This window comes from Biomphalaria glabrata, chromosome 4 (assembly GCF_947242115.1).
Source record: "Biomphalaria glabrata chromosome 4, xgBioGlab47.1, whole genome shotgun sequence".
NCBI classification, from domain to species: domain Eukaryota; kingdom Metazoa; phylum Mollusca; class Gastropoda; family Planorbidae; genus Biomphalaria; species Biomphalaria glabrata.
This window is the reverse complement of record NC_074714.1, coordinates 30,180,918-30,202,074: the sequence shown is the minus strand read 5'-3', so window position 1 is coordinate 30,202,074 and position 21,157 is coordinate 30,180,918. Positions and strand designations below refer to the sequence as shown.

Here is a 21,157-nt window from a genome sequence, read left to right as displayed (position 1 = left end):
GCAAAGACATGGAGGCCATTACGAGGAAAGCGCAAACAGGGACATCCTAGTACAACCTGGCGCCACACTTTCATGGAGGTCCTCAGAGAAGGTGGGAAGAGGCTTCAGACATTGCCAGTGACTTTCAGTGAAGTCCATTAGGGCGTCGCCGCCGTAGGCGCCATTATCCCGTTGGTCGTTAGAAAGGCTTTTATCCAACCACCAGGCCTGGACATGGAGCTCTTCACCCCTGCAGCCTGTCTGAGGGCTTCCAACGGTAGACGGCCATGTTGATTAAATGGGCTAAATCGGACCGTGCCGTGTACACAGCGCACCATCCCCGTTCCTGAGTCCCACTCGCTATAAGTGGCCGAGAACAGTGCTAACTGCGGGGAGCTTGTCTCATATTCCTATAATGTATCCGCCACTGTTCCGTGCAGGGATCGCCACTCCAGCTAACGGGATACTGATGACGGCCCCCTTTGTAAACGGTTTGGCGGACTTTTTGGAATGGGTTCCGGGCGTTCTTTCCATCCCAACCCCGAGTGAGAGAAAAACAAAAATCTCCCAGGGAAGCCAAATGTTTGGATTATATAGTAGTTCAAGTAGGGCCGACATAATCTAAAATAGAATATAGGAGTAATGAACGGGATGTAACTGATGTTTCGTGCGTTTTAATTTCTTCTTTTACCTCCCTTTACAAGGAATTTTTCTCCTCACAGATTCGCCCTTCGCACATACATAATCTTTGTGCATATATCTGAGCCGTGAGCCGACATAATCTAAAATAGAATATAGGAGTAATGAACGGGATGTAACTGATGTTTCGTGCGTTTTAATTTCTTCTTTTACCTCCCTTTACAAGGAATTTTTCTCCTCACAGATTCGCCCTTCGCACATACATAATCTTTGTGCATATATCTCTGACCACCTTTTGCAGACTAACACAACTCCACAAATGAATGAGAATGGCTGTCTTCTTCCTATTGATGACCACTTGAAAGGGCAGCACAATGCTGCGTCACTAGTGAAGTAGACAAGTCCCAAGAGCTTTTGGTCTCTTCCAGAGTTGGGTGAAATAGGTTAATTCGTCAACCAACATAACTAGCTACACAGCATTGGTTCTCACCACACTTTTATATGGCTCTGAGGCCTGGGTGCTACAAAGAAGGTATTTTGGGCTCCTCGAGCACTTCCATCCAAGGAACTTTCGCTCCATAATGGGAATACGATGGCAAAGACTTCCATACAAATAACTCTGCTGGCGGCCGATGTGGACAATGTAGAAGCACTAATTAGCTTTTCAACAGCTACACTGAGTCAGAGACAGTATGAGAGATGACTCCACACAAAGGCGATCTTCTTTTTTTTTCGATCTTAAAGGAGCATGGCATAAAACGTTCCTCCCGGAAGCGCTATAAAGATGAACTCTTTTTGCACTCACTGTGATAGAGGAAAGCAGCTGGCAGCACATGGCTTCTGAAAGACAAAAAGGATAGGAAAAGCTACCACAGCATTGGCAAAACTCTCCAAGCGCGTCTGGGAAAATGGTAAATTGACCACAGCGACCAAAATCCTAGTCTACAACGCCTGTGTTGTGAGCACTCTCCTTTATGGCAGTGAAAGCTGGTCAACATACATGTACCAAGAGCACAGATTGAATAGTTTCCACTTGCGCTGCCTGAGACGCATAATGGGCATCTCTTGGAGGGACCATGTCTCCAATCAGGAAGTTTTGAGATTGGCCAATATGAACAGCATGTATGCTCTCCTGACACAAAGGAGATTACGCTGGCTCGGACATGTCACCCGCATGCCAGATGGTAGAATCCCGAAAGATATCTTATATGCTGAGCTTGTGGAAGGAGTCAGACCCAAGGGCCGCCCAAGACTAACATATAGAGATGTCTGCAAGCGAGACATGAGAGCCTCAGGCATCAGTGAAAGTATGTGGGAAAACATAGCCAAAGATCGGAGTGCATGGAGACAGACTGTGCGTGCTGGGACAACCCTTGCTGAGAACAAAAGAATTGAAGCGGCTTTAATCAAGAGGGAAAAAAAGAAAGCTGCCCTGTCTGCTAGCCCTAAATCAGAGGCATACAAATGTACGAATTGTGGCAAAGTCTGCCGTTCTAGAATTGGCTTGATTAGCCACACCAGATTCTGCCCCGTCTCAAGATTAAGCCAAAACCAGTGACTCACTTGGGCGCATCCATTGCCTTTCGAGACAAAGGAGCCATATATATATATTGTTACGTTTCTCTATAAACCCTTTGACAAGACAACGTGGGTAATTCAAGAACCAGACAACTTGGGCTCTGATATAACGAGACACTTTAATGAGTGTAATAAATAATGAAGAGAAAGCAATCCAATACTTTACAAATGAGCAGAAGTCAATGTCTGAATAGAACAGCTCTACACAACTTGTAAACAATGAATGTTCTTTTTCTTTAACTTTCTTGTTCCTCTCTCAGTCCACCAGACTTGACCCAACCTTTCTAATATCCAACACATAGTTCCTAGTCAGATAACCAAAAAACACTGTTGACCTACACGGAGAATGTTTACATCAGTCCTTTTTAAGTACACAGGCCTGTGACACATGCGTCGGTTGATTACCCATAGGGTTACACTGACCAGCAGAACAGTTCAGTTACAACAATATATTCATTTTTTGCCTCTGTGTAACTATGTACATTTTCCACTTCACAAAGCTTTACTTTTTGAATCGATCAATTTCTAGAGAGCCAGTATACACTTTCAATGGCTTAATGTGGATTTCGTTACAATATGTGTTAAGAAGATTTGTTATAAATGCTAGAATGGTTTTGTTGGTTTTGAATAGCTCAAAACAATAATAATAAAATGTTGTAACCCTATTGGCGACGCGATAGGGTTAACTGTGTGTGATCAGCTGACTTATATGGCACAGGCCAGAAAGACAGTTTAGTGTGCTATCTCGAAGGGCAAGGGACAGTACTGGTATGAACGTTGCACGTGAATGTGACCCGTGTTATGGTCATCTGATCTTAAGCCTGCGTGGACCAAAGACACAGAGTGTGTAAGGCAGTGCAGTTCAAGAAAGGACAGCGAGTAGACCGGGACTGTATGTCTGCCATGAAGTCGGTCCTGGTGGAGTCCATGAAGAGATAGAGACAGTAGAGTTTATTAGTTTAATACGCTGATGTACAGTATAGCATTTTTAGTGTTGATGTATTGCCAATTGCGTCATATTGACTGTTTTAATTGACCATTATTAAAGCACCAGATTATTTGGAGCCTTGTCAAGTTCTTGATGTGTTAGATGTGCTGTGTTGTGTTTAGCAGTGCTTAAAGAAGGCCTGATTCGGAGAGATGTAACAATATGTAGATTCCAAAATTCTAGAAATATAGATCTATTCCACTTAATTTATTAACTGAAATCTACTAATCTCATTTAGGCCTATAATATGTTGCTCTAGATCTACTATTTTACCAACGCTTTCATACAGATTTTAATGTATAGATTTAATTATACTAATAAAGAGATGTAATTGAGATCTATACGGTGTTAGCGAATAGAGTTACACAAAAACCGAACCTGGGTTTTTCTAAAATCGGATACTTGGTGTGTAAAACAGCACCCACATAAATAAATCGTAAATAGAGCGAATATCTATATTTATGTAGTATATATAGGTCTGTGGTTTTATATTATATAACTTTCGTAACTTCTTCTATAGAGAAATGACTTTTGTAATTTCTTTTACTGAAAATTTGGGCTATTCGCGTCTGACATTTATATAATTTTTATGTGCAGCAACAAAGCCCATAAGAAATGAAACTTATAAATGCGCTTTACATGCAGTGCATTTATTGCGGGCACATTTTGTAAAACCTTTGATTTGGTTAGTTAACATGGAGGGTGTGGATGTTTTTTTTTCTTCTAGATTTGGTTTTAATGATCTTAGATCTATATAACTGTAGATCTAACCATAGATGTCAATAATAGACCTAGAGACTACAATTTAATCTATGCTTCGGAACCATCTAAAGTTGAATATATAGATAGGTGTACTTGCATGTTCCTGCTTTTAATAAAATATCGTTTGCCGCAAATGAATTAATCTAAACCACTAAATATTGATCTACAAACTTCAGGTCTGACGCGTCCCGAGACATGACGTTAAACTGCGCTCCTCTTTCCTTAGCACTTTTGGAGCTCAAAAGTGCCCTACTTCTTTTCTATCATTGTGTCTGCCTCCTCTTTTCCTAAGTCTGCCTTCATTGATCATCACACTGTCTCCTTAACTTTAAATTCTCACTACGTCCTAGACCAGTCCGTTTGCCGTGGACTGCGACGGGTAAGGGGGGATAAAGAGATCCTGGTGTTTGAGTGGTGGCTATCTGAGGATAAACCACAACAACACAATACTTTGGCTCCAAGTTCCCCTAGACCTGAGACCCAGATGGCCCGCTCTGGGTCAACCGGCTGGTCATGCCGAGCTACCAGCATAGGTCGTCGACCTATGCTGGAGGGCGGTGGCTGGAGGGTCAATCAGGGAGCTGCTGTATCGGACACATGTCCGATGTAGCAGCTGACTGAGTATAGCACCTGTGTAGCCCTGGCGGGCTCATTCTGGACATCCGAATGGCCCGTCCCCTTGTTGGACTCGATGGCGGGTGGGGAGCACAGGTGCCGAATTAACAAAAATATATATGGACAAAAAAACACACACAAAACTACTTGCCCCAGGCAAGAAACGTCGAATTGATGATAAAAAAGAGGAGGTCCCAAAAAGCTGTGCCACCTGGCCATCATTTCTGGTGGTTAGGTGCACAGAGGATGGAAAAAGCCTGACAAAGTTGAGCCCTTTTATTATCTATAAGGGACTCAAGTCAGTAGTGGGAGAGCCCAAGAGTGTGTCTAAGCTACACAAATCAATGGAACTCCTTGTAGAAGTAGACAGCAAGACACACTCTGATGGGCTTTTAAGATGCAGAAGACTCTGTGATCTCCAAGTGGAAGTCATGCCACACAAGAGTCTGAACACCAGCAGAGGTGTAATCAGCTCTAGGGACCTACTGGAATGTTCCGAGAAGGAAATAGTGGAGGGCATTGAAGGAGTCACCCATGCCCGGCGCATTACCAGGCGCAGGGATGGTGAGGAGGTCAAAACCGCCACTATTATCCTCACATTCGGAACTAGGACACCGCCAGAGTATGTGAAGGCAGGATACCTACGAGTTCCAGTGAGGCCCTACATACCTAACCCCATGAGGTGCTTCAAGTGCCAGGGTTATGGACACGGCGCGGCAGTCTGCAAGAGGAACACTGTGTGTGCCAGATGTGCTGGAGAGGGTCATGAGGACAAGGGCTGCACAGCCCAGTTCAAATGCCCAAACTGTCAAGCTGGCCACTCAGCCTACTCCAAGGACTGCCCTGTGTGGAAACAGGAGGTTGCCGTGCAGGAGTACAAGGCAAGAAATGGATGCACCTTCAGCCAGGCGAAATCGGCTGTACTGGCCCTACCCAAGGGCCAATTCGGCTTGACAAAGACCTACGCCCAGGCTGTTGCTAAGATAGGAAGATCCATAGCCACACAGACGGACACATTGACCCCACCACCCCCTCCTCCTCCTCCAACTCAGAAGAAAACACCGCCAAAGAACACACCTCTGAAGAAACAAGAAAGCCCTGTTGTCATGCTAAAGAACAGGTTCTCTGTGCTCACTGATGAGAGCATGGAGACTGAGCAGCATGTCAAAACCAATACTCCGGGAGAACCCGGAGACATCATGTCTGACACAGGTTCTCCTCAGAGAACCCAGCCAGACACCCCAACCTCTACCGAATTAGAGGTTGACCAACTCCCTAAGGGGAGAAATCAAAGCGGAGAGGATGCCCGAGGCGAGAGAGGAGGAAATGACCTCCGCTCTAACCAGAGGGATCTCCCCTCTCCAGAGAGAAAGACTTCCCCCAAAAGGGGGTTGTCCTCCTCTCCATCCAAACCCAAGAATAAAAATACCAAGGTCACTGGAATAAAGGGAAACCCCTCCGGGGGCCTCCCAAGGCCAAACAGCTCCAAGTAGGTCATCTAGAATAAGCCATGGATTCCAGAATTGTTCAGTGGAATTGTAGAGGCCTCAAGGCCAATTACGAGGAAATGCAGCTACTGATGGACTCTGAGACTCCTGTAGCTGTCTGCTTACAGGAAACATTTCTGAAAGATTGCATCAGCTTCCGAAGCTACCGTGCTTATAGCAAGAATGTTGAGGATGCAGAGAGAGCATCAGGTGGAGTCTGTATCCTTGTGAAGGATAGCATCCCCCATGAGAGGGTAGAACTACAGACCACACTACAGGCCGTAGCAGCTAGGATAACCCTTCACAAGGTTATCACTTGCTGCAGCCTGTATCTACCACCAGGCGCTCCATTAAACCGAACAGACATGGAGGATCTATTGAAACAACTCCCCCGGCCTTATTTAATCCTTGGGGATTTCAATGCCCATAACACCATGTGGGGATCCAACAATACCGACACAAGAGGTCGTATGCTGGAGGATATCTTCCTCCAACATGATTTATGCATACTTAATGATGCATCACCGACCTACTTGCACCCAGGAACTGGATCACTCACATGCATTGACCTCACCGTATGCGTCCCCGGACTTCTGGACGATTTTAAATGGTCAGTTAGCAATGATCTACGGGGAAGTGATCACTTCCCAATCATCATTACTAACAATCTCCCTTCATTGGGACGACCTCAGCGGTGGAAACTGAATAAGGCCGATTGGGAACAATTCCAAAAAAGATGCTCCGAGGATATCACAGAAAATATCCTCCATGAACAGAACCCAGCTGATACCTTTGCTAGCAAGCTACTAAGTATAGCCAGGAAAGTTGTACCCCTAACCTCTGCAAATCCAAAACGGCCTAGCAAACCATGGTTTGATACAGCTTGCAAAAGTGCTATTGGTGATAGGAAAAAACGACTGGCTGCATTTATAAAGAATCCTTCCCAGGAAAACCTAAAGCTATTCAGGATAGCTAGAGCAAAGGCTAGACAAACCATACGGTCAGCCAAAAGGAATTTCCTGGAGAAGTTTTGTCGCCAGTCTGGATGCCAAAACTTCTGCTAGAGCGGTTTGGAAGGCAGTAAGGCGAATCAAAGGGAAAGAATCAAATGCAATAGGGCATTTGAAAAACCAAGGACGAACTGTCACGTCCCCCAGAGAAATAGCTGACTGCCTTGCATCCTCAATAGCAGAAAAATCATCCACTGCACACTACACGCCAGAGTTCCATAAAGTCAAAACCAGGGAGGAAAGACACCCCATTGACTTCAGGTTAGAGAACAATGAAGACTACAACAAACCGTTCTCGCTTGAGGAACTGAGGGAATCGCTGGACAAGTCACATGACACAGCGCCTGGAGAAGACGAAATCCATTACCAGTTCCTCAAGCACCTTCCCGAACCCTCATTGGCAGTCCTGCTAGGGGTCTATAACTGTGTGTGGCTAACAGGCGCTTTCCCAAACAGCTGGAGGAAAGCCACAGTTATACCGATACCTAAACCGGGAAGAGACGGCTCTGACCCAGCTAACTATCGACCAATAGCACTAACAAGCTGCATCTGCAAAACCATGGAAAGAATGATTAACAGCAGGCTGGTCTGGTACCTGGAAAGGAATAAAGTGATCTCAAACTACCAGTGCGGATCCCGGCAGGGGCGGACAACAACTGACCACCTGGTAAGGCTGGAAGCTTATATTAGAAATGCATTACTCAGAAAAGAACATCTAGTAGCTGTATTCTTCGATATAGAAAAGGCCTATGACACAACCTGGAAACATGGCATTCTACGTGACCTGGCGCTTATGGGGCTTAAGGGGCACCTCCCCCGTTTTGTGGAGGAATTCCTGAAAGATCGAAAATTTCAGGTTCGAGTGGGCAACTCCGCTTCTGACACTCATGACCAGGAAATGGGTGACCCCAGGGCAGCATTCTGTCAGTCACCCTGTTCAACATTAAAATAAATAGCATTATAAATGCGCTGTCCCTCTGGCATAGAGTGCTCTTTGTATGTTGATGACTTTGTCATTCTTACTTATGGGAAAAACATGAACACCTTAGAAAGGAAATTACAGCTATGTTTAAACAAAATTCAGGGTTGGGCAAACTATAATAGTTTCAAATTCTCAGACTCCAAAACAGTTAGTATGCATTTTTGTAATCTAAGGGGATTCCACCCAGACCCTGAACTATTTATACACAAAAAGAAGATCCCTGTCGTGAAAACTACAAAATTTTTAGGCCTCACCTTAGATTCCAAATTTAATTTTCTCCCCCACATTAAGGAACTTAAGAAGAAATGCCAAAAGTCATTAAACATACTAAGAGTACTCAGCCATACGGACTGGGGAGCTGACAGAGATACCTTGCTGCTGCTCTATCGGAGTCTAATTCGATCCAAGCTAGACTACGGATCCATAATATATGGAGCAGCAAGGAAGTCGTACCTAAAAATACTGGAACCAATACAAAATGCTGCCCTGCGTCTCTGTCTCGGCGCGTTTCGTACATCACCTATCCCAAGTCTCCATGTGGAGGCTGGAGAACTCCCCATGGATATAAGAATGAAAAAGCTTGCAATGCAGTATATAGTCAAGCTAAAATCCAACCCCACGAACCCTGCTTTTGACTCCATATTTAACCCCACAGAGGTGGAATTATACAATCGAAGGCCTAACGTCATACAGCCGTTGGGCCTTCGAATGAGAGAACCCATCCAAAATTTAACCCCACCCATTGACCAAATCTCTAAAATAGAAACCCCTCAGAATCCTCCTTGGCTAATGAATAAACCCAAATTAAATTTATCCCTCCTTAATTTCAAAAAAGAAAATACAGACCCAAGCATACTACAAGTCCACTTTAGGGAATTGCAGGAGAGCTACGGAGATTGTGGCACCATCTACACAGACGGATCCAAAATGGAGGGAAAGGTCGCGTGTGCCTGCTCCTTTCGGAACAAAACAATCTCCCGTAGACTCCCCGATGGCTGCTCCATCTTTACGGCCGAATTGCACGCAATATTGCTTGCACTTATGGCCGTAAAAGCATCAGAAAGGAGTAAATTTATAATCTGCTCCGACTCCAAATCTGCATTGCAAGCTTTGGGGCGGATGAAGACTGACATCCCATTGGTACATAAGAGCCTGAAGCTGTTGGACCTAATAACAGCCCACCGTACGGATGTCACCTTCATCTGGGTCCCCTCCCATGTTGGCATTGAGAGAAACGAAGCCGCAGACAGAGAAGCAAAGAGAGCCCTAAATCATGCGGTGTCAGGAACCCAAATTCCCTACTCGGACCTGAGACAAAGTATTGCCTCTGCCACCTATCGAGAGTGGCAGAACCGATGGGAGGCTGAGACTCACAGTAAACTCAGGCAGATTGTGGCGGATGTCAGGTGGCGGCCCACATCTAAGGGTCTGACAAGGCGTGGTAGCACAACCATGTCCAGACTTAGGATTGGCCACACCTACATCACGCACTCTTTTGTACTGAAGAGAGAGGAGCCCCCAATTTGCGAGTACTGTGACTCTCGCCTCACCGTGGAACATATCCTCGTTTATTGCCCCAGATACCAGGATGTCAGGGCGAAATATTTTAGAGCCACTAATCTAAAAACACTATTTAATAATGTCGACCCTGGGAAGGTACTGGGCTTTATTCAGGAAGTGGGGCTATCTACGAAGATCTGATTTCTGAATTTGTGAACATGCACTTTTTACATTAGATTTTTACCAAATATTTAAATTTTTACTACCTCTACTATTTTAACTGTGAATAGACCTTGATTTTAATTATATGACTGTATAGAATCTGGCCATTGTTGTTTAGAGAGAGAGTAGTCCTTAAGGGACTGCAGGCACGACATGGCCTAAATTGTGCCGATGTGCCTCAAATCAAAAAATCAAAAAAAAAAAAATCTGTACATTCTATGTCACTCTATACGTTCTATGTCACTCTATACGTTCTATGTCACTCTATACATTCTAGGTCACTCTATACATTCTATGTCACTCTATACATTCTATGTTACTCTATACGTTCTATGTCACTCTATACGTTCTATGTCACTCTATACGTTCTATGTCACTCTGTACGTTCTATGTCACTCTGTACGTTCTATGTCACTCTGTACGTTCTATGTCACTCTATACGTTCTATGTCACTATATACGTTCTATGTCACTTTATACATTCTATGTCACTCTGTACATTCTATGTCACTCTGTACGGAATGTCACTCGGTACGTTCTTTGCCACTCTATACGTTCTATGTCACTCTATACGTTCAATGTCACTCTGTACATTCTATGTCACTCTGTACGTTCTATGTCACTCTGTACATTCTATGTCACTCTATATATTCTATGTCACTCTGTACGTTCTATGTCACTCTGTACGTTCTATGTCACTCTGTACGTTCTATGTCACTCTGTACGTTCTATGTCACTCTCTACTTTCTATGTCACTCTATACGTTCTATGTAACTCTGTACGTTCTATGTCACTCTGTACGTTCTATGTCACTCTGTACGTTCTATGTCACTCTATACGTTCTATGTCACTCTATATATTCTATGTCACTCTATATATTCTATGTCACTCTGTACATTCTATGTCACTCTATATATTCTATGTCACTCTATATATTCTATGTCACTCTATACATTCTATGTCACTCTGTACGTTCTATGTCACTCTATACATTCTATGTCACTCTGTACGTTCTATGTCACTCTGTACGTTCTATGTCACTCTATACATTCTATGTCACTCTGTACGTTCTATGTCACTCTATACGTTCTATGTCACTCTGTACATTCTATGTCACTCTATATATTCTATGTCACTCTGTACGTTCTATGTCACTCTGTACATTCTATGTCACTCTATATATTCTATGTCACTCTGTACGTTCTATGTCACTCTGTACATTCTATGTCACTCTATATATTCTATGTCACTCTGTACGTTCTATGTCACTCTATACGTTCTATGTCACTATATACGTTCTATGTCACTTTATACATTCTATGTCACTCTGTACATTCTATGTCACTCTGTACATTCTATGTCACTCTGTACGGAATGTCACTCGGTACGTTCTTTGCCACTCTATACGTTCTATGTCACTCTATACGTTCAATGTCACTCTGTACATTCTATGTCACTCTGTACGTTCTATGTCACTCTGTACATTCTATGTCACTCTGTACGTTCTATGTCACTCTGTACATTCTATGTCACTCTGTACGGAATGTCACTCGGTACGTTCTATGTCACTCTGTACGGAATGTCACTCTGTACATTCTATGTCACTCTGTACGGAATGTCACTCGGTACGTTCTTTGCCACTCTATACCAGTGATCTTCAACATTTTTGGCCTACCGCTTTCGTATTTTTTCTATTAAAAAATCCTCCAGTGTCCCCTCCCACCCCTTTTTTAAATAGAAAAATACTACCAAAGAAGCGTGAGAAAACAAATTTGAATAAAATTTAATTATTTAATGCTCACACTGTTTACAACACATCGTTCATTGTATAGCTTAATTAATAAACAAAAAATGTGTCAAATTACTTGCAGCGATTACACACAGAATTTTTTTTTTGTATTGTTCGAATAGTGGAAAGTTTTTAAATTGTTAATGAATATTCTTAAATTAATTTTGACTATCACTATATGTCCGTGAAGCTGACTTGGTTCCATAACCTCAGCTGAGAATGTTGTCATTTAAACTAGAACATTGGAATACTTCTTTTTTTTTTTTGGAAATACTTTTTACCTGGGGTGAGGGGGGCAATACAATGAAACTTTGGGAGGTATAGATATCTGTATACTAGAAATGTCCTCACAATTGGCTTTGTCAATGTTTTCATTGTTACAAAATGGTCAATTTATTCTATTTCAATGTTAGATTAAGCGTTTTATTTTAATTAACATTAACATATTAATATACTAGACAGATATTACCCGCTGCCCGTGGGTCTTAACTCGCGTATTGCTGACATAGTCACTGATATAGTGCATTAGAAACAATTGTTATAAGTAAAGTGAATGCATGAATTCATGATAAAAAAAATATTATGAATGGAGCTAAAAATAGCTAATTGACCTGAATTAACGCGATATTAAGAATAGAGTTGCACTCATGTAAAAATGCTTTAGAAAAACAAATTTGAATGTTAATTTGATTAAAATATGAAATGAATGGACTTTAATTAGTATGTTCATGTGTTTAATTATACAAATATCTTTGCGAAGAGAGGTTCTATCATCTTAGATTTGAATTAGAGTTTTAGACCTAGGAATAGAGAGATGTGTAACATTTCGCGTAATGTCTAATGAAAGAATGTTCGTCAGGAATTCTAAATTCGCAGATATAAGGAACGAATTTATGTAAAAATGCATTTGAAACACAAATTTGAAGGTTTATTTTATTAAATAATGAAATCAATAGACTATATCTTGTATTTTCATGTGTCAAAGTAAAAAAACTATATGTGTAAAGAGTAGTTCTTAAAATTAGATCTAGATATAAATCCTTTCGATCTTTTCTCATGTCAACATAGTAAACATAGCCTAGATTCATAAAATAGCATACTTTCATAGAGTCGGTCAACTTTATTTTTTTTGTAGGGTCTTAAGTTTGTTTTAGGGCTACACTACGGTCTAAGTTAGTACCCATGGAACATTTCTGCCAAGTTTTATCAAGATTGGTCAAATGGTTTTGATTTCTATTCTTAACACACATACACACATACGCCTTACTTTCTACTTTATAATATAGATTACATATGTATATAATATAAACTATAATCTAAAAAGCGTACTATAGTTTGTTAAGATACTCTTCAATTACGCAACAGTCAGAATTGAAACCTAGAAAAAGGGAATGGCCGAACTCAATTTCTAACGTTTTTTCTGCATTTAAATTAGAAACAAGCTAACTCTAATTTGCCAATATTTAGTTTGCCAGCGTTAATTTGAAGGAAATGTTTAATTTGTTTGTTTCAGTGCACCTCTTCTTTCATTTCTACGTCTATGCCTATCGCCCCCTACCGCCCCTTTTTGCCCCCAGCGCCCCCCCCCCCCAATTTCACACAATCGCCCCCCAGGGGATACTACCGCCCCCGTTTAAGACCGCTTCTTTATACGTTCTATGTCCCTCTATATATTGTATGTCTCTATACATTGTATACATTAGACCTTTATGTCACTCAATATAACTCTGTTTTCTATGTTACTCGATGTCACTCTATGCATTGTATGTCACTCGATGTCACTCTATGCATTATATGTCAACCGATGTCACTATAATCATTGTATGTCACTCGATGTCATTCTATATCACTCTTTGCATTCTGTGTCACTCTTTTCATTCTATGTCACTCTATATATGATATGTTACTATATTTGTAAATCCTTCCGTTTCCAAACAAATCATCTTACAGGTATAATTCTAGTAGTATTATCAGGGACCAACCATACCACAATCTTTCTTGCTCTTGGCTGTGTGCTGATTGTCCTACCAGTCCTTGTCCTACTTGGTGTCATTGCACTGTGTTTTAACAAGAAACGGCTGCCTTGCAATAAACAGGTTAGTCATTGACGGCGTTTTAATCAGAAACAGTTACCTTGCAATTAACAGGATAGATAGGGCATCATTGCTCTTGTGTTTTAACAAAAAAAAAACACCATATTTTTTAAATTAAATGAAGCGCAATGTTTTGCGTTGTTTACGAGAGTGTCGTGGCTGTGTGGTGATACACTTTGATTTGCGTTGTTTACGAGAGTGTCGTGGCTGAGTCGTGATACACTTTGATTTGCGTTGTTTACGAGAGTGACTTGGTAGCTGTAAAGAGAGTCAACAGTCCATCAACTTTTATTTTCAGAAACATCAGTCTGCACAAACAATACAAGTAGCAGTGGTGGATACAGGTAGCAGTGATGGATACAGATAGCATTGATGGATACAGGTAGCAGTATTGGGATATGCTGAAAAAGCACCTTTGATTTCCACTTTGTTTTACCACTTTGTACTGTCCTATATCATGAGCCATACACAAGAATCTCCTAGTACAAAAGTAAATAGGCTAGATACTCGCCTTTCCAGACTCCAACTATTCGTTTCAAAGTGGTGGATTATCTCAATGGCAGCAGACACATGCTTGTCCCTGACCTAACAAACATGTTTTATGACAAATTCTCAAAGGTATCAACAGCACTACCATGAGACAATGGATGTTACTCGCGTTGTTTGCTAGCTACTCCCCTCTCCCCCCTCCAAACAAATCATTTCTTCCCTTGTCCCACACATTTCACTGTGTTCGTTCTCTAGAAGTTTGTGTCCACTACAGAGTTCTCAACGAAGTGGGTTTGTAGGTTAGTAGGACCGTAGAAGTATTGGAGAGTGTGATCAACCCTGTTAGTTGGATTCATTTTCTACTTAGTAGCTTACCCCCCTCTCCACAGTGTTTCATCTCTCAACCAACACAATGATAAAAGGAAGTCATTTGGATAGAACCAAATACATCTCCCTGAACCGAGACAAGACACATAGGTTCTCTTGATTGTTACAAACACATAGGTTCTCTTGATTGGTACAAACACATATGTTCTGTTGATTGGTACAGACACATATGTTCTGTTGATTGGTACAAACACTGTAGTCCTCTTGATTGTTACAAACACTGTACAGTCCTCTTGATTGTGTCAAACACATGTTCTGTTGATTGTTACAAACACATATGTTCTCTTGATTGTTACAAACACTGTAGTCCTCTTGATTGTTACAAACACTTTAGTCCTCTTGATTGTTACAAACACTGTAGTCCTCTTGATTGTTACAAACACTGTAGTCCTCTTGATTGTTACAAACACTGAGGTTTTCTTGATTGTTACTAACACTGAAGTTCTCTTGATTGTTACCAACACTGAAGTTCTCTTGATTGTTACCAACACTGAAGTTCTCTTGATTGTTACCAACACTGAAGTTCTCTTGATTGTTACAAACATACGTTATTGCAATATTCTAGACATCGAGGAAATAAACAACAATTGTGTGACTATCTAATTCAACGTTAATTGAAGAAATACTTCTTTCAAGTATTAAATAAGGGAAATAAAGCTTGTAGTATTGTAAATCATAGTGTTAGTTAGACACTTAGTTTGTATTTTTAGTTATATGGAGAGACACACCATAGTAGACGCATTTTGAACTTGACTAGTGACGCTTTGACTTAGTTGGGTTGGAGGCTTCTTAGAGACAGAAAATCAGTTGGTGATAGGATTCTATAAGGTTAGGACGTATTTTATCCACAGAGACATCGACTGTGGCCTTTTCATGGATTAAACATTTGTTAAACTGTTCAACGGATTTCAGACTCGTCTCTTCACTGTTAAATCGATGTTGTCAGTTTGTGTTGTAAGTTAATTGCACTGGAATACGCCCGAACAAGAAACTCATACATTTGAAGAGTAATCTGTCATAATCTGACAGCCATCAACAGTTAACTACATGACAGACAGGCATCCATCACAATAGCCATGTGAAACACCGCACTCTTCCTTCAGTTTAGTTTAGATTAGTTTTAGTATTTTATAATATTGCAATATTGATCTAGACATATGGAAATAAAAATCTACACTATTAAGTCTAGAAAATGAAATTATAGATCTTGATGTAGTCTTAATCATGGCTGCCTGGTCGTGCGGTTTGCGCGCTGGACTGTCGTTTGGATTTATCGATGTCCCCTAGGTTCAAACCCTGCCCGCTCCCTTCCCCCGTAGTCCTGTGGGAGGTTTGGACTAGGAAGTAAATATCTTCAACTCTGAAGGAACATCCGAAACGTGTAAAACAACAAACATTCTAAACTAGACCTAGAAATTCTAGATCTAGAATCTACAATTATTTTAATTAGAATATAAATCTAGATCTAGTGTAAAAAATCTAGCTCTATTGTAAAAAAAATCTAGATCTAGTGTAAAATATCTAGATTAGAAAGAAATCTAGCTATTATGTCTTTTTTTTAAATACAAGTCAGATTACGAGGTTTAATAAACATTACTATACCGAGTTGTTTTAGCGATTCATTTGAAGAATTTATTCCATATGACGTCAAAGGAAAAAATCCACTTCGTCACACGGCCTAGTTAGACTAAAAATGTCATCAATTCGAGCAGGTTGTCAAGGGTTCATAGACATTAGTGCTCCGAGTGAGTTCTTTTAGCATTTCGTTAAAGAATGAACTCCATATGACGTCAAAGGAAAAAAATCCACTACGTCACACTGCCTATTTAGACTAAAAATGTCTTTATCAATATGAGCAGGCTCTCGAGGGTTCATAGACATTGGTGCACCGAGTTATTTTAGCATTTCATTTAAAGAATTAACTACATATTACCTCAAAAGAAAAAAATCCATTACGTCACAATGGGCTAGTTATCTTATCTTCTTCTTATCTTGTATGATACAGACGTTACTTCAAAAAAGAAGATGATTACTTCCTACGCGTCATGCATTTAGTCATGCATATTAACCAATGACCTAAACTCCGCCAAGTCACTGGTTTTCCTGGCTAGCTCAGGCAACTCATTCCATGCTCTAATAGCGCTAGGGAAGAAGGCGCTTTTGTACAAATTTGTCCTAGCATATGGAACGAGGAATGTGCCTTTTATCTTTGTGTCTTTCTAAATATTTTATTACATTTTGTTTTTGTATTTGAAGATTATGGTTCAGTGGTTTAGGCTATGTACAATTGCTACTTTACTTTTGAGCCTTCTGTCCTGAAGGCTTTCTAAATTTAGTGATTTTACTAAAGGTGTTACTCTAGTCAAATGTGAATCTTCGTTTGTTATGAATCTTACTGCTTTATTTTGTGTCTGTTCCAGTTTCTTAATGTTTTCTTGAGTTGAGAGGTCCCAAACATAGGATGCTTATTCTATTATTAGCCTAACCAAGGTTAAATAACATTTTAGTTTTATGTTCTTATTTGATTTATAGAAATTTCTTCTAATAAACCTTAAGGCTTTGTTTGATTTTTAATAGTTTCATCAATATGGGGATTCCTTGACAGTTTTTCATTTATTATAACACCTAGGTATTTTGCGTTTTTAGCGGCCCCCGAAAGGGGAAAAGACGCTATTAGTTTGTGCGAAATGTCTGTCCGTCCGTCCCGTTTCGATCTCGTAAACTAGAAAAGATATTGAAAATCCGACATCCTATATTTTAGACTATTTAAAGTTCCGATGCAACGGCTACTTTTTTTTTTTCTGAAAGCGAAAAATCTAATTTTTTTAATTAGTTATGCAAGCAGTTTTTTAAAGTGAAAAGGCTAATTAGTATGCATTATAAGTTAGACCTAATTTAAAAAGAATAGTAATCTTGCAAACTTTATTTTTCTGAACTTTTTTTTTATTGCGGAAATTTTTTTTATTTTGAGGATTCGAATAAGAGATTGAGCTTTTTCAAAACAATTAGATCAATTATAAGACATCAGTTAGTCCAGGGGAGGCGCGGTTACTGAGCGGTAAAGCGCTTGGCTTCCGAAACGGGGGTTCCGGGTTCGAATCCTGGTGAAGACTGGGATTTTCAACTTTGGAATCTTTGGGCGCCTCTGAGTCCACTCAGCTCTAATGGGTACCTGACATTAGTTGGGGAAAAGTAACGGCGGTTGGTCGTTGTGCTTGCTACATGACACCCTCGTTAACCGTAGGCCACAAAAACAGATGAGCTTTACATCATCTGCCCTATAGACCACAAGGTCTGAAAGGGGAACTAGTTAGGCCAGGTTCACATCTAGCTTTACATTCACTTACACCTATCCTTTGATCTGCGGGACCGTTGGGGCACTACACAAGATCTGTTAACCTTCTTTCTCCATTCTTATCTCTTATTTGTCTTTGATATAATTTCATTCGGATGTTCTTTCTGAAAATATTGAAGCCTGCCTGGGTGGACCACTTCGGGGGCCGATTTTGAGTTTGTGTTTCCACACAAACTGTCTTTTGTAACCTTGTTAGTCTGTGTTACTGGTTTACCATGAGTAAGGTAAGTGGAATTAATTTTTTTGTTTGTTTTTTGTTACTCTTAATACCTGACATTTTTCTAGTTAAACTAAATATGTATGTATGTGTATGTATGTTTATGTATATATAAGAATTCATCATCATCATCATCAAACTCCATTAGAGTGAGGGCTTGAGAGGCTCAAATCCTCTCTTGCAAAAGCCCTGGACAGAAACCCTGCTGTCTTGCGTAGTGCATAAATGTCACCATACAGGTCGAGAATATTTGGTTTCCAAGACCTGTCGAGACGGAGATCAGCAAGTCTGGGGCATTCAAACAGAATATGATGCACGGTTTCCTCTTCTTCCCCGCAGCGGAGGCACCGTGAATCAAAATTCGGCCATAGCCGCGAGAAATATTAGCCAACAGGACAATGGCCTGTCCTGCACTGTGCTATAATAGCTTGCTCAGGCCTGGACAGCCTCCACCACGGGGAAGTGCGGTCAGGGCGCCTCATGCGCTCCCAGACTCCACCGGCTTTTTGGGACTTGTCCCAGCACTCAAACCACTTTTCCATTTCTGTTTTTTTTTTTTTTGTATTATAGCCAGGGCTTGATGAAAGCTTACAGCCTGTTCAGTGGGTGGAATTTGCCCTCACTGGTGGGCCAAAGAGTCTGCAATTGTGTTGCCAGTCACACCAATGTGACTCGGTACCCACTGCATTATTACATTGTTGCCATAGCGTTGTTTAATGTTATGTGAAGCCATGATGACAGTGTTGATATTGGGGGGCCATGGTCCGGGGCTTTGCAAAGCCTGTAGTACAGATTTTGAGTCAGTGACCACAACAATCTGTGTTGCCCTCAAATGTTCCTCTCCGAGTTGAGAGTCAATGACTTTTAAGGCTTCACAGACTGCCATGGTCTCTGCATCAAAAATAGAAGAATTAAAGACGCATTGTTTTGTGCGTTTTGTCTGTCAATCTGTCTGACCGTCATGTTAATATCGAAAAAAAAGACTAAAAGCTATTGAAAATGTGATTAAAATTTAATTTGCCTATTTCGCAATAGTTTTAAGTTTCTAAATAGATTGTTTCTGATATATATATATATATATATATATATATATATATAGTGAGAAAAAAAAGAGAATTCCAGATAAATCAAATACCATTAATTAAATTTTTGGGATGGTCTCGTATGAAAATTAGATTTACCATAGCCTTGTGGAAGGATTTTCAAACCATATTTTGGTCTTAGGAAGTTGTTTTTCTTAAAAAAAATCTGAACATAATATTGTCGATATTTAGATTTTATAACGTTTTAGCCAGAAAATTAAATGTTGTGTAAGAGAGAGTAAATTAAATGTTTTATTTATTAGAAGAGGGATTTCAAACAGTTATTTGGCGTTAGTAGATTTTTCATATAAAATTCGGAACATTTTTGGCGACGATTTGTAAGAAAATTAAAGTAATGTAGGTCGATTTCTTTTTCAAAACAAAATCCGGAACATTCTTTACCGATTAAACAGCTTTTGCTATGTTTTGTCCAGAAAATGAACTGTAAAATAAGTCTAAAACGTGTTTTTCAATAATCGTTTCTAGTAAATTACTTTCTTATTTAAAAATATTGAACAATCTATTTTCGATATTTTTGAAAAAAATAAAGTCATTTGACAAATTTGTTTTAAGTTGAAAATACGGAATAATTTGATATCGATAAATAAACTATAGTGATATTGTCAAAGAATGTAAGTGTAATATTAGTCAATTATGCGATTTTAAACAATCATTTGACATAATTTATTTTTTATAAAACAATATCCGGAACAACTTTATAGTAAATGAAATATAAGTACGTCTAGAGATTTTCATTTAGCATTTATATGCTATTTAAATTTAAAAAACCGGAACAACATATTATTGATCGTGTGTTTTTGCAACGTTTAAGCATGGAAATTAAATGTAATATAAGTTAGAAGAGCAAACAAACATTGGTTGGCATTGATTGTTTTTTCACAAAAACATCCGGAACAATACTTCAAACTTTTGAGATGTTTCGGAAGGAACATTGAAGGTTAAATCAGATTTTCAATAGCTTTTTGAGTTGTTGTTTTTGTTATCTAAACGTGGCAGACAGACCGACCGGCAAACAAAAAGCACAAAAATAAGCTTCTTTTATCCTGATGTGGTCACTAAACAAAAAATAAATAAAACTCGATTATTTTAAACATTTTGAGGAAACTGTTTAGTACCGTGTTATACCGCTACTTGCTACGCTACAGCACGAAAGTCGCTGCATATAAGTCCATTTAAAAAAATGTGCGTGATATTTACATACAAAGTGCATTCTTAGCCTTTATAACCAAACATCTTATCTTATTTTATATATTACAGACGTTACTTCAAAAAAGGAGATGATTACGTCCTACGCGTCATGAATTCATTCATGCATTTTAACCAATGCCTTAAATTCTGCCAAGTCACCGGTTTTTTTTGCAAGCTCTGGCAACCCATTCCATGCTCTAATAGCACTAGGGAAGGAGCATTTGTACAAATTTGTCCTAGCATATATATACATATATATTTTTTTTTTTTAATTAAAATATTTTTTGCGGGTCTCGATAGAAACAAAATTGACCATCCCTGTTCTTTTGTTTTCATGTTGATGTATCAATTTATAGTGTCTACATTTGGATACATGATGTATTAGCCAATTAAAAAGATTTTTCTTAATCCATTAGGTTGTAAAACGACACTTGCACATATAGTATCTAATAATTCTAGTCACATGTATAAACATTGACTCCATTGGTCAACAACGTGTTGTTTGTTCCAACCCGAGGGTTCATATTTAGACAACATGGCAGCTGGTTGTTCAAAGTCACCAACCCGAGGGTTCATATTTAGACAACATGGCAGCTGGTTGTTCAAAGTCACCAACCCGAGGGTTCATATTTAGACAACATGGCAGCTGGTTGTTTAAAGTCACCAACCCGAGGGTTCATATTTAGACAACATGGCAGCTGGTTGTTCAAAGTCACCAACCCGAGGGTTCATATTTAGACAACATGGCAGCTGGTTGTTCAAAGTCACCAACCCG

At 39.9% G+C, this 21,157-nt stretch overlaps 2 protein-coding genes across 11 annotated transcripts in view; one reads left to right on the top strand and one right to left on the bottom strand.

Moving 5' to 3' along the window:
- Positions 1–21,157, bottom strand: part of LOC106061374 (uncharacterized) — a 195,208-nt gene that overhangs the window by 78,645 nt on the left and 95,406 nt on the right. The window lies entirely within an intron of this gene.
- The window catches only part of LOC106062223 (uncharacterized), an 84,090-nt gene that overhangs the window by 5,559 nt on the left and 57,374 nt on the right, over positions 1–21,157 (top strand). For 3 of the 5 annotated variants that reach the window (XR_008777624.1, XR_008777626.1, XR_008777635.1), the window contains exons 3-4: positions 13,501–13,646; positions 13,942–14,025. The gene's annotated coding sequence lies outside the window, so the exon portion shown is untranslated. The remainder of the gene's footprint in view (positions 1–13,500; positions 13,647–13,941; positions 14,026–21,157) is intronic. The other 2 variants (XR_008777625.1, XR_008777627.1) reach the window with 1 other exon arrangement.